The 15,433-nt window shown below is 35.0% G+C and overlaps 1 protein-coding gene across 1 annotated transcript in view; it reads right to left on the minus strand.

Annotated features, from left to right (window-relative positions):
- Negr1 (neuronal growth regulator 1) overlaps nt 1-15,433 on the minus strand; it is a 781,331-nt gene that overhangs the window by 17,364 nt on the left and 748,534 nt on the right. The gene's annotated exons all lie outside the window — the stretch shown is intronic.

Below are 15,433 nucleotides of genomic sequence, written 5' to 3' on the forward strand. Positions count from 1 at the left end.
AACCGGCATCACCCTCCCTCTCCCCCCAAAAAAGAGCAATACAAGGATTAAAGAAATAGACACAACATATTGAAATGGAAAGACATGTCAAAATGCAATGGCTGAGTATCAAACATTAAGTGATCTTAAGTCTCAGAAAGTCCTCTTACAGTGGGACAGTCTTCCTAGATCAGGAAGCTTGGAAGCATGGGGAGGCTTGCCAGGGCAGAATTTCTAATAGCTTCAGATCTCCCTTTGAATTGATTTGTCAACTTTGAATCAAGTTTTTGCTTAAACAACACTCTCTAAGCCTGTATCTATTTTTCATGGTTATTACAAACCTTACCCCACCAGGAAAACAATAAAAACAAAGGCTCCCATCAGATTCCAGGGGTCACTACTATTGTTCTGTTGAGTTGAAAGGATATAATCATCAGCCACTTACAAATCCAAGATTACTCCCATTTCAGGCTGTGCCCTGAATGAGATAATGCATACCTACATGTAATCTCTATACAGAATATAACAAGAAAGCTTGACCGAAGACTCATGTGCACCCCACAGTGCCCACCTTTTTAATATACAATAGCTAAATCTAAACACATCTCAATGAATAACTAATCCTAGTCAGCCTACAACCACATTCATTTTTCTAACTCTTGTGGTCAAATAATAAATACAGATGATACAGAAAATAGGCACCATGGCAAATTTGTACAAATAGAGTTTAGAGATGGTGACAGAAAGCTTAGTCAAGCATAATGCTCACAATACATAAAGCAAAAATCAGGATGAAAAAACATCAAACATTTCCCTGAGGCTCACGATTGTATAAGAGGGTCCTTTGGGTCCTTTAGTTTAGCACTATGTCCTCTTTTCCTAGCAATCACACTCCTACAGCTAAAAGATGTTTAGACTAGGACACTCATTATTTACAGCAACTATTGAAGCTGCAAGAATATATACATATATACATAGTGCAGCAGCTGAAGAGTAAAACCCTCAGCTCTCTTATTTCCCCAAGGTTGCAATCTAATTGTGTTTCCAGTAGGGGAAAAAGGGCACAGATATCTCCCTCAAAAATCTTTTATTTTTATATGCAAAAAGTAAAGTCAATATACTTGTTTCACTTATGCCACTTCTCCGTTTAAGCTGTTCTTTGCTATTTTTCATGTATGAATAGAAGAATGGCTGGAATGAACAAAGCATGGATTTTGTTGTTGTTGTTGTTGCTGCCATGTAAAGTTACAGCAAATAAACTGCAGAGAGACAAGAATAAATGTAGAAATAACCTAAATCTTTTTATGTAGATGAGGTAAAAATGGCAGTCTCCTTTAGAATTGTTTCTTTAGATTATAATAGCAATTTATGTTAAAAGGCACTATGACAAATCAGCTCATCATTTATTTTAAGAAGTCAAACTAGAAAGATCAAGTGTACTGTAGGTGGTATTTCATCTTATCATATTAAAACAGTCTTCCCAAATGTAAAAGATAATCTCAACTGCTGTGTTCTGTAAGCAAGCAGAAAATTATGTAAATCTGATTTCCTTACTATGCGCTTGCTATCTCTTTAAAGCTTACTAAATCATATCCAGATTTGTAAACACAAAAGCACTGGATCCAAGATACATTTGCTTTTCAAACACTCAGAATGAGAAAAGGTATTTTGCAGGGTGTAATTGAAAAATTCCTATCTGTTTTCAAAAGCTAACAAATCAACGGGTTGTATGAGATTAAAAAAAAAAAACACAAAACATCACCTCTTAACTTATTATGGGCTTAATTGCTTCCTCATAATGGAGTGTGACAATGTGATTGCAATAAGAATAGCACCTGCTTTGAAAATCACATATCAAAGAAATGCCAGTAAGGGTACAGGAAGCCTACACAGTAGACATGTTGAAGTTTTTTTTTTTTTTTTCTCTGTTCTTAAATGGGACTGATTCTTATTCTCTCTCTTTTAAGCCTGTTTACTCTCATTGCCTGAATAGTTAGTGTTTACTTTAGTAGCTTTCTAAAAATATCAGCTCCTGTATGCCCACCTTGGAGATGGAATAGAGGCACGTTTACATCGTTAGATATTTATCTGAGCTTAAATCTCACATACAGACTTTATAGACACAGTATGGCCTAGACCACAAGATGCTCCACCAGAGGAAGTGGAGACGACTGTGTGAACCAGAGTGTACACGCATCTTGAGTCAATAACCATGCCAATGAGACAGACTGTCATCATTTTTCTTTTGTTCTAAAAAAGGGAATCCTTTGATGTTAAAGTTAATTAATTAAATTCATTGTTATTGTGATTTGCATTAACATAGTCTGATCTATTTGGAAATATGTGTTTAATATTATATATTTTAACATTAATTTCTTATTTTGAATTTAGAGAAAGGCAGGAAATTCTTTACTTTTCTATGGAGAATTAACCAAATGCAATCAATCAACAGGTTAAAAGAAATTTAAGTAACTAGCTATATTTTAGTTAATAAAGATGTATGATGTGACTTGCACTTTTAAATATGAATAAGAAACCAAACTCTGCTTCTAGTTCCTGGCATATAGCAGTTGTTAAATATTTGCTAAGTAAAGGAGTTCTTTTCAATAAATTCATTAAGCCACAAAATATAAATCTGGTTCTGATTTTAAAGAATGTCGCTATTGTAAAATAAGCCGATCTTCCATTCTAATCCATACCTTCTAGAATTTTAAGTGAGATGACAACATGAGGGAAGTAAAGAAGGACAGAGCTAAGAAGATACAACATAAGTCATATAAAGAAAATGACCAAAAAGGCAAAAGGACAAACAGTAATGAGAGATGCTCAAAGGGAATTATGCGTTCATACAAAAGAGAAGCTGAGAGACTGACAACACACTCTCTCTCTCATGCATCCAACATTTCAGAGGCACACAATGACACTTATCGAAAAGGCAAAGAGAGACTGAGAATTATAATTATGGTGAGGGGTGAGATGGATTGGAAACAGCCTCAGCTTATGTGTTTATAGAATGTCACTCCAGAAGACTGCAATGCCCTCTTTGTATTTCACAGCAGAAGGTATGAATGGCAATGCCAGCTCTTGGTGCTTGCCCTTCTGGCTTGATGACACTAAGCTGAGGTGCACGTTTGGCCTGTGGGCTGAAGGTTTCACACCTGCTGTCAGCACAGTCTGTGTTAAGTCCTATCCTCAATAGTACACATGTAATAACACTGTTCAAATCAATGCTTCCTGAAAATAAAAACAACTTATCGTCATTGTTACTGCATTGTTAAGGCTCTCGGTATAATCCCTAATAAATTCAAACGCTGTGAACATAATAACAATGTGCTTTCAGTGAGCTGCATAGTTAAAGGAGGATAAATAATTGCATGTTTGAGGATCTCTGGAATTTAGAACAACAACAACAAAAAAAAAAACTTATTCTTACATAGACCTGCTATATTTAAAAACCATTCTAGGATTTTTGCATATATAAATTTATTTACTTCTTACAGCCCCATTTTATAAATGGGTAAAATTAAGACATGCAATCATTGCATCTCAGATTTAAGTCCATCTATGTGGCTTTAAGATCTTTGTTTTTAACTACTTTACTATTTGCCCCTCAGAGATAAGCCAAAAGATATAAAACTTTTAAAAGGTTATAGTAAGATCTGCCATTAAAAAAAAAAACAAAACCACAGAAATGAAGAAAATCCCTTTTTATTTTCTTTAATTAAAAAAAAATCTAACCTTTATCATCTACAGGTAGCCTTTTCTGCAACTTCTATTTCACAAAAAAAGCCAATAATAAATAAGAAGAAACCTTGGCATGGTGAATGCATGTATTATTTTTGGTTCTTTGATTAAGAAGTGACATCTGGATAATTTTAGATTTTTTTCTTTTTATAAACCACATTGACTAGAACTGCTGTTACTAGCAAGCACAGCCATATTTATTTTCAATGAACTTAAATTCAGTGAAAAAGTTATTTCTAAAGAAGGAACAAACGACCACCCAATATTTAAATGGATTATTTTATGTCAAGAATACACATGTCTATGTATCATAAGAGATTTTGTTACTGTACAAAAGGTGCAATTAAAACAAAAAAAAGTCTGAATGATGCAAAGTCTAAACGGCATTTCATTTTAATTCAAATGCTCAATGATTGCACAATAAAATCCTTATTGATGAAAGACTGTCTGAGTAATACTTCTTTTTGCTAATAGTCTAAGCCAAGTCACCCAGAGCCTGTGGTCTCTGAGCCGTCTGTTCAGAAAGTCATCCATCAGAGGCTTTCTCCATCTGTTAGGTCCACTGTACAGTGCATCCCATTTTGTTCTCACCCTGGGAACTCTCCAGCCAGTCCCAGGCCCCTCCATACCTCATTGTTCTGCAGCCAGACAAATGGTGGCAATTAAAACATTGTTGCAGGCATGACATACTATGGTTATGGTTGAGGAGGCCCTTCCATTTTAGAAATCACTGCTTTGTGATACAACTTTCTCAAAATATTCTCCCTATGGAAACTTTGTGCTTGCCTTCAGTTCAAAGTGCTTCTTTCAGAGAAATATTAAAGAGATGTATTTTGCTTTAAAGTGAAAATATACTTTACGGATTACCCATGCTTCTGTAGGAAGGATTTACTCGTGAGGAGGGAGGATAAAGTACATTCATTATTCAACAAATGTGTTGACTCCCTTCTATGTTCAAAGTCCTTTGCCAGCCCTTGTCTCTCGTCTCAAACTGTAATGGAATGGTAGGACAGATAAAGAAAATTCACAAGTAAATATCATACAAACTCCAAGTCCCACCTCTCCTGGCACTGCAGAGCCACTGTCCATGGCCTGGTACTACAGTACAAAAGTAGACAGCATCCTCCTAGCAGCTGGGACATCTCATCTCTGAACATGTGTTCACCTTCTGGCAAGCTATGGCCACTGAAGCTCCCAATTTCTGTTTTGAAGATGCTTTTCCTCTCTCCTTTTGGCTCTTGGATCTCATTTGAACCTCAGTGTGCATCTCTCCTGTCTGTGTTGTCTCTCCCTCTGAAGGTCATTCCCACCTGGTGCCTTCCCCTGGGATTGGCCTAAGGTAGCTCACTGCTCTGTAGCTCTCTGCCTTGAGGCTCAACAAGGTCACAGGAAGAGATAATATGCCTTTTTATTCTTGTTTTTATTTAAAATTCAAATTCATAGTTTTTATTTCTTCTTATTTTTTTTAGAGCAGTCACACTGTACTTTCATTTAAACCCTTGGATTTTCTGAAGTTCTTTTATTATACTCACATTTTAGCTTGGTAATACAGAAAGTATATAATTCACACACTTTACTGAACTCTCAGAACTGGGATGTCTTATAGCTTTTTTTTTATGGCTGTGGCTCTCAATATAAGAATAAAAAAGGCACATTATTTTTTTGTAATCAGGCAATGAAAACATTCTGTGGCATTGTTTAGATGTATTCAAAACCTATGAATACAGTTTTAAAAGCAAGGCAAAAGGTAACTGAAAATATGATAAATATATAAATCATGAATTCTGTTTATTTAATGTTAAAACACAAAAATAGAGTTTGTATAAAATAAAAAACAGTCATAGCTTCCAATTTTTCTTTAAAGTGTGCACTAGTGGAAGAGGAGGAAGGGATGACCGCGTCTCTGCAGGATCTTACTGCAGAACCTTCATGATCAAGGTCCAACTTATTGCTTCTTTGTTGCTTCTAATATTTCATCCAATGACTGCAAAATGTCAGCTCTGAAATGAGGTTTCTAGTAAGTCTGATCAGAAAATTCCTATTTATAAAATAAATCTTCAAAGTCTTCTACAAGTCAAAAATCAAATCAAGTCACTCTTTTTACCTAAGTGAGTTCATCTAGGAGGTCAAGAGAGATTTCAGGGCTAAAAGCCAACCTGTAGCTCTGAAAACATTTAAGCATTGAACTTTGAAAAATTAAAAGTCTATACAAATCCTATACTTCTATTTTGGAATTATTTTATCTTAAGGGAAGAAGATAAATATTTCTTTTGCTTTCATATATTCACTCACTTATCCAATCAAACATCCATCCATCCATCCTCCCATGTGTGCATCCATTCAACAGATATTTACCAATTTTACTATATTATCAGGCACTTCCTAGGCACCAGGGACACAGCAGTGAACAAACAAGCATCTTGTTCTCAGAGAACTCACACAGGACAGGGAAAGGGAGAGAAATGAATGGACAAGTAAGTGAAACATCAAGAGCATGAAGGAACAGAGAGTGAGTGGGAAGGAAGCGTGCTCTTGTATGTACAACTGGTGACTTAGAGACCTTGGCTGGAGATTCGAATACTACAATGGCATGAGCTACAAAAATATTTGAGGGGAAACAGTGTTAAGAAGTCTAGTCAGTATTAAGGCTCCAAGGCAAAAGCAAGCTTGCTATTTTCAAACACAATAAAACTGGGATGTCTGGAGAAGAATATGAGAGTCCAGTGAGACAAAGTTATAAGACACGATGTCTTAGAACAGGAGGCAAGATCATATGGTCACACAGAAGCCTCTGGATTTTATTTTTCATGAGAAGAGAACACATTGGATGGTTTTGATCAGAGGAGTCATGTGTTAAATTTATAATGCAGACTCCTTGTGATGGAGAATAGACTAAGATGATGCAATATGCAGAGCTGAGAAGAGAAATTAGGAGTCGATAGCAATAGTTCAAGCAAAACATAGTATATATTTATTAGCAGTTGCTCTTTTTCTAAGGAAATTATTTTGTTGCACATATTTAAGGTGTATAACATGATGTTCCAATATACTTACACATAGTTGCTATGCTTTAAATGTTTGTGTCCTTCTCAAAACTCATGTAAAAATTTAATCCCCAATGCAGCAGTGTGAAGAGGAAGGAACTTTCAAGAGGTGACCAGGTCCTAAGGGTAGTGACCTCAAGAAGTTATTACATCCTCATTAGAGGGCTTGAGGGAAAGAGTCCCTTTCCTTTTGTACTTTCTCCTCTGTCATGTGAATACTTAGCAAGAAACCCTTGCCAGAAACAGAATCCTAGTGCCTTGATCTTGGACTTCCCAGTCTCTAGAACTGTGGGAGACGAATTTCTGTTGTTATTAAATCACTCAGTCTCTGGTCCTTTATTATCAACACAAAGGAACTAAGACAATAGTGAAATGGTTACCATACTCAAATAAATTAGTATAGCTATCGTCTCACATAATAACTCAAGAGCAGTTGCTTTTAAAGAATTTTAAAGTGAACATGAATCTATTGTGCTCCATACTTCCCCAAAATGCTTCTGGGCAATAAAGAAGTGTCATAATTTGGAGCCCAGTGTGCATGTGAGACAGAGGGATTAACTGTCTCCCTAAGTTTAAAGGCTTATTTTTACTGTCAATAAACAACTTCATAAATGACTTCATAAACAAACTATTGAAAATATATTTTATCCAAATATACATTTTAAAAAAATCAAAGCTATGTTGAAGTTGTTAAATCAGCTCTAGGTTTATAAGTTAGAAATAAGACTTGCTTAACTATATATATTTAACCCTGCATGTATTCATACAGCTGGTTTTTGTCTGCATGAGTTTGTGCGTGTACACACATGTTTGTGCACACACATGTACATGCACACATATGCACATGTCCATACATGCTGGAAATTGCAATACACAGGTCCCTGTGCCTGCTAAACATATACTCTACCATTCATCTACATCCCAGCTCTCACAGAACTTCATATATAAGCTATAAATGTAGTCCTAAAATCTTTGTAAGCACATACCATTTGTTTTGGGTTCATGACTCAGGAAAAAAATGTTTTAAAAGGATGAAATATATTTAAATGAATAAATTTAGTCAGTAAAATTATTATACAACCTATTATTAAAATTATTATACAACCTTTCTATGAAGTTTCCAGTATAAGCAGATAGATAGAGACAGAAAGATTAGTGATTGATTGGTTAGGGCCAAGAGGGATAAAAGGTTTGGGGAATGAGAGCTAAAGAGTAAAAAGGATTTTAGGGCAGGGGGGTAGGGTGGGAATATGTTCTTAAGTTGATTCTGGTGATGATTTCATAAATCTATGGCTAAAAACCTCAGAATTTATACTTTTTATGGACCAATTATATGCAAGTAATTATATTTCCATAATACTGGTATCAAAAATATATTTTAAGGGGCTGGGATTGTGGCTCAGCAATAGAGCGGTCGCCTAGCGTGGGAGAGACCCGGGTTCAATCCTTAGCACCACATAAAAATAAAGACATTGTGTTGTGTCCATCTACACCTAAAAAATAAATATTTTATATATATATATATATATAAAACTAATAGATGAAGTCTTTTCCATAAGAAAAAATGCTCACATTACAAATTCATGTGCTAAAAAAAAGGCCAATGTATCAATGAGTCAAGAAATGAAAGTGTTTCTATGCAAACATTTTTGATAATGTTATCAAAACACTTTGTCCAATTTGTATTTATGGGTTAGGTTCATCTATATATGTACATACTCTATTTGGGAAAATGTGAGTGAGGAGTCAGGTTGAGCATGAGATTTTTGAAAAGAAGAAAAGTAATTAATTGACTGCTTTGTGTAAATTGAATTCCCCCAATTTGCATTTGTCTTAAGATACATCTAGGTTTGTTTGACTTTTCCTTAGTGTTTTCTATGGTTTACATATGAGATATCACCCAAAATTTCATGTGTAAGACAATGCAAGAAAGTTCAGAGGTGAAATGATTGAGTTACAAGAGCATTAACCTAATCAATGCATTAAGACACTGGTAGGACTGCAGTAACTATAGGCAGATAGGGTATGGCTGGAAGAAGTGAGTCACTGGGAACCTGGGATTTATATTTTGTCTGTGATGAGGAGAACTCTTTCTGCTTCCTAATTGCCATGTCCTGAGCTGCTTTCCTCCTTCACACCTTTCCGCCATGGTGTTTGCCCTCATCTGGGGCCCAGAGAAATGGAGTCAGCCATCTCTGGACTAGGACCTCTGAAACTGTGAGCATCAAAAAAAAATTTTCAATCTGCATTTGGGGTAAAAATTGGGAGTTCATAACCCACTTGAATCTAATGTATGAAATATGATATGTCAAGAGCTTTGTAATGTTGTGAACAACCAATAAAAAAAACACAAATAAATAGGGATCATCTATTCCCTTAAAAAAATTTTTTTTTCCTCCTCTAAAATTGTTTTTGTTAGGTCTTTTGGTTTCAGTAGTGAAAAAGCTGACTAAAACAGTGTTCATGGTAAATTCAAATAAGCAGAGCTGTTGTTGAAGTCAAGACATTGAGAAGGAAGTATAATATCTCTCCCAGCCAAAGGTAGAAGAACTGCATTGAGTAAGCACTTTAGGAAGCAACATTGCCTTTAAAAGCCATTTTAGGGATTCTCATTAGTAGTAATATCTTTGTTTTTGGAGAGACTTTCTCACAAAAGCTGCGTGCCTTGCCGGACATGGTTCTTAAGTCTTTTTCTATCACCTATAGCTGCTAATTTGTGATTCCCATCAGTCGATTACCAAATTACAATGCTCTCTGAGAGTTTCAGTGGTAGAGACAACATATAAACTGTTTGGATAGGTTTGAAGATACTTAAATGTTTTCTCTGAGCCTTTAGTCAAAGATTGCCAGGGTTGGTGGTATACAAATGACAAAATAACAGGTGTTGCAATATCCGAGAGGCTATGCTTAAATTTGGCACCAAGAATTAATGGATCTTAGCAGAGATACTTCAATCTGTTTCTTATGAAAAAAAAATGCATCTGTACTTGTAGTCAAACTCCTAGATTCTTTTCCTATTGTAAAGCATTCTTATCAAATTATAATGATACTTCAAATGTGATGAATCCCAGCACCTTCCTTTTTTTGTGTGTGGTGCTGAAAAATCACTTTGCATAATAATAAACTCTCTAAACAAACATAATTGCCTTCTCAACCCACTGAAAAGAGGGATGAAGAACTACTTTCAGGGCAATAAAGAAAGGGTTTTGGTTTTGTGGGTTTTCTTTTTTTTTTTTTTTTAATCTTTTCACATTGAAAAATTAGCTAGGTATGTCAGTTTATACTGGCTTGGAGCAATGAACAGGAACAATGATCCTGGGTTAAGGTTCTTGGATGAACTGGACTCTATCCAAGTTCAGAATTCTGCTTGTCAGGAATCCTAGAAATTTCATAAGACTATACAAGTAAAATGGAGCCAGACACACTCTTGAGAGAACACCTGATCACATCTGGTGCTATTATGGCTAGAACCTGAATATGCTGATCTAGAAGATTGGCAAGTATCCCTGGACAGGCAGAGAGCAGTGGAAACCTGCCCTGCTGTTTACTCGCTGGAGGGGCAAGCAATACTGGCCAAGCACATGTGAACCAGTGCTTGCTCGTGCGTTTGACTAAGTGCATGTTCTTTTTTCCATGTCCTAATCATCAAATCTTTGCTCAGTACCCTTAGTTCAACATTTGCAATGAAATCCAAGTCCTCTGCAGTCTTTTTCAAATAAACAAATCCCCAAATCTCATTTGCTCTAATCTTCACTCCCCATTATGTTTTCTATCACTGTTTTTATTCTTCTCCAAACTACTCCAAATAATCATGTTTTTCAAGCACTAAACAGGGCTATAATAAATTCTGAATAAGGTTCTGTGTATAAGAAGACCAACTCATTTTACAGATTCCCAAACTGTGAAAGTCTATGAGAAATTAACTGTTCAAGTAGAAATAAAATTTAAGGAGTGACTATAATTTTTTTGTTTGGGTTTCTGGGGTTCAACTGAAATTTCACCATCATTCCTTTCCTTCACTAACCTGTAAAATATACTGAATGCTTCTACCAAGACTGACGTTTACCTTACATATGCGTGAGTAGGATTCTGGTTCAGGGATTCTTATTTTGAACATTCAACTGATGTTTTTATCTGTCTATCTCTATCACATTCTCACTGTCTTGATGTCCATATGGATACAGACAGTATCTTATATAGTCTTATTCTCTCTCTCTCTCTCTCTCTCTCTCTCTCTCTCTCTCTCTGTCACACACACACACACACACACACACACACAGAGAGAGAGAGAGAGAGAGAGAGAGAGAGAGAGAGAGAGAGAGAGATTAGTTTGTTCTTGTTTTTCTTCACCCTCAAGTAACTTTTCCTTTTAGCAATTTCCTTGGGACCTCTGTCAATTTCTTAAGGAATTTAGTACTTCCTGCATTGTTTTGTGGCTGCCTGATGATCCTTTTCTGCTCACTTGTTTGCAAACTTACTGAGAATAAGTGTCAATGTGTCATCCATCATTGTTTCACTTACAATACCTATTATCATGTCATCCCAAGTAAGTATTAAATATTTTTTAATATTTTCACCCAAAATATATTTCCACTGATTCCATAAGTAAATCAATGTATTTTGTTAGCTAATGAGCACAGTTGATGATTTACTATGAATTGAGAAATATTAAATTACCAGTATATTCTGAAACTTCTTATGAGCATTGATCCAATTTACTTGTCCAAGTGTAATTCCAACAAGCATAGTCTGTGATGGAGCAATAAAGTAATTGCTCTTTAATGAATATGATTTTATTTTGATTAGTGTTCTGTCTCCAAAATATGAATTCTGTTTATTATCAATATACAAAAGGATAGATCACCTTTGATATATGAAAAAATTCTATAATTATGTGCTGAGGTCTCATATTTTTTTACATGCAGTTTAAGAAATTTATGGATGAGGATTCTAATCAGAAAGGATGTTACTGAATTCTTTAGGCCTTTGCCATTCAGTATGGTCCAAGCATCAAGAGCATCAATATCACTTGGGAGCTTGTTAGAAATGTCAACTATCATTTCTTACCTCAGAATACTGAATTAGAATCTGCATTTTAACAAGATTCCTTAGGTGATTCAAATGCACATTAAAGTTTGAGAGACACTGCCATAGGTTTTTATTTCTGTCATTGGAATTAGAAATGTCATATTTATAGAGTTGAAAGAAGAAAGTCTTGTTGTGTCTGGTTTTGATTGGTCCAACAACCTCAATCAATTTAGCTGATGCAGGTGAGCAGCTTAGTAAGGTTTTGAATATTAATATTTTTAAATGATCAGAATCATGGAAATATCCTGGACACCCATATCTTATATCAGCATAAAGCAGTCAGTTCAAAAGTTGCATTTATTGATGTTCACTTTGTACACCTGCATTTTTAGGTCAGTGTTTCTGGGTCATTACACCTGAAATGGAAGATGTTTTTAAGTGCCTATAGGTGAATACATGTGACATGTTTCTGAAAAGTCCTTATCAGTACAAATAAAGTCAAAATATACTTCTCTTAGGCAAAAATGTATTGCCATGTCCTGGAATGGCAATATGACCAATGCATGGGTGGTCAGTAATCACTCAGAAGTAAAGAAGGACATCAACTAATTTGAAATCAGCACAGCTAACAATCAAAAAAACACAAAATCACATAAATGTGCACATAACCTGGTGTGGCAGCTTGTTATTAGTTCTCCTCTTGAGTCTTTCCTTTATCCATGCCCTTTTCTGGGTACTTTTCAGGACCCTCTCACTGTGAGCAGTATGTACTTCCCTGCTTCATGAATTTGATTCAGCCATGAGACTTGCTTTAGCTAATGATATGAAATAAAAATGACAATGTGGCATTTCTGACCCTAGCCCTCAAAAGAATATGTTGAACCATGGTGAGCAATAGTCTACATTCTTGCGATCTGGGTGATGATTGATCAGATTAATCATTAGAGTCTTGCAAACCACAGTAATGAAATTGGTGTTTACTTTTAGTGATATGGGAAGGTATCAGGAGTTTTCAAGAAATCCCTTTCTGCTTTGCAGCACAGCTGTCTCAGTACATGTCATCACTCATACTAGATTTTTAGCTCCTTGAAGACAGGAGTCTGCATTGTCTGTCATTAAATCCCTCCCTGCTAAGCACAAATTGGTTATTCTCAATATTTCAAAGGGTGCCTGAAGATGGTTCCATATGTTATTATTTTACCAAAATCACTACATGAATACATATTTCCAAAAAAGTATAATCAAGAGAGGAAACCCCTGCAAAATTACAAACAATTATTTAATTCTACATCTTTTTTTACTCCATAAAGATGGAAATCTACATTAGCTATACTTAGTACACTCATGCTTATCACAATGTTGATATTAAGTAAATATTTCAAATGGTGGTTGAAATTGTTGTGTGTACTTTATAAGATACTAGCAAAATAAAATTGGTGATGATTACATCCTACATAAATCTGAATCATGAAAAGTATAGGTGTTTGTTTACCACGTTAGGAATTTACCTTGAGAAAATCATTTTTATATAAATGTATTTGCAAGCACATGAATGTGCAAATATAAAACACTTTAAAATAGAAAAGTAAGATTACTTTTGTTTATATGTTTCTTTATCTCCAATAAACAATGCAGGAAAATTTGCCATTGTTAAATAACTGGACATTCTGGGGCTGGAGTTGTGGCTCAGTGGTAGGGCACTCGCTTAGCTTGCGTGAAGCCCTGGGTTCAATCCTTAGCACCACATAAAAATAAATACATAAAGGTATTGTGTCCAACTACAAATAAAAAAGTAAATATTTTTAAAATAAATAAATGAATAAATAACTGGACATTCTAACTTTATATAGCACATTCTTAAAACCTGCAGTGATCTTTAGCTAGGGTAACAGAAATTAGTCATGGAAGGTATAGAACAGTATGGGAAATTCTGAGACAGTACTAGGAATCCCTCTGCAGGGTCTTGTTTTGATGGAAGATTATGTTGACTCTGATGTTTTGTCAGAAACAATGGAGGCATTTTGTGTTCAACAATCTTTTTAGATGTTAAAAAATGGTCAGAGTTTTCAGGAAAAAACTCTATCCCTCCTCCTCTGTTCCAGATCATGCAATGTTGTGGTTAACTCAGAGTTGACTCATAGATCTGTACTCCAGGCTCAGACAGCAGTGGAGGTGGGCAGAGAGAACATGATTGGCCACTAGCCACCAGTGGATACTTGTTCTCCTATAGGCTCCTGGTAGTAAACTGGAAATGTTATCCACTTGTATTTTTCTTTCTCTTTAGGGGTCAAGCGCTTATTCATCTAATGCTTACTGGGTGATTTCTCACCTTCCGTATTCCTTGCCAAGTCATTCCTCTAGAGGAAGCCTTTGTTGACCTCTTTGTTGATCATTCTTCCCTACAACTGTTCCATCCCTTAATTCTTAAAAACATGCTGGCCTATAATTCCTCTTATTTTAAATTTATATTAAAGCCTCCCATTAGGTCCACTCTTATTACTTATATGTTATCTACTCAGTTAGTGTTGCTGAGGGGTAAAGGCAGTTTCTTACATATCTTCTGTCCACAGCAATAGGTCAGAATAGCCATTAAATGATTATTAGTTGGTCAAATGCATTAATGGATGAATAAATGGCTTTTTGACCATCATAATTAATTCTTTCATTCAATTATTGAGCTATGAGGATAGAAATGTGAATAAGATATTCTATACATCCTCTTGAAGCTACGAATCCAATATAAAAAATCATATCTTTTTTTTCAGATACACTTTGCCTAACATTAACAGAGTATTATAATTTGTGAGAAACATAACTTAATTTTATTCTTTTTGATGAATGTAAGTAATGCCCATTTTATTTTTATAGTTTATAGAAGATAATAATCTATAGTCAATTCTTGATTAACTCCTATACAGATTTTCAAGATTTTTTCATTAGCACTTTCAACTGTGTCAGAGGACAAAAGTGAGAAGTTAATTTCAATTTTGTTGTAAAGAATTGTTGTAAAGTTGATAGAGATGAGAAACGTAACACTATTGATTTGTGTGAATCTTTAGCATCACCTGTGGGCATCATTTCAGCATTTGATTTTTGAGTCAATGATTATAGGTAACTTGTTCTCAACAATGAGTACGGAATAGTGTCTTTTCTTTCTCTTGTGTCATTAGCAAGTTTTAATTGTAAAAGCTACAGTCTGCAAAAACTAAACTTTCATGCATTTTACAAGTCTTGAAGATATGGAAATTGTTATAACCAGAGAATGTAAAGGAAAATTCCTTATCATTTTTAGCCCTCTTCTTTTTTTAAGTTCTTCTGTGTAGTTTATTTCAGATTTGCAAATACTCAAACTCCACCATTACAATGCAAATGTATTCATAGATAATATGTAAATGAATAGGCATGGCTATGTTCCAATAAAATTTTATTTATGAACACAGAAATTGTAATTTTCTATAATTTTCAAGTGTCATGGGATATTATTCTTCTTTTGATTTTTAAAACCATTTAAAATCTAAAAACCATTTTTTATCTCAAAAGTTATACAAAACCAGGAGGTGAATGGGCTGACTGTCTGTTTATTCCTTTACATATGTCTGTGGCTTCTTTAGTGCTCCTGCTGCAGAGTTAAGTCCTTC

The sequence above is a fragment of the Urocitellus parryii genome, chromosome 11 (assembly GCF_045843805.1).
Source record: "Urocitellus parryii isolate mUroPar1 chromosome 11, mUroPar1.hap1, whole genome shotgun sequence".
In the NCBI taxonomy this organism is placed as follows: domain Eukaryota; kingdom Metazoa; phylum Chordata; class Mammalia; order Rodentia; family Sciuridae; genus Urocitellus; species Urocitellus parryii.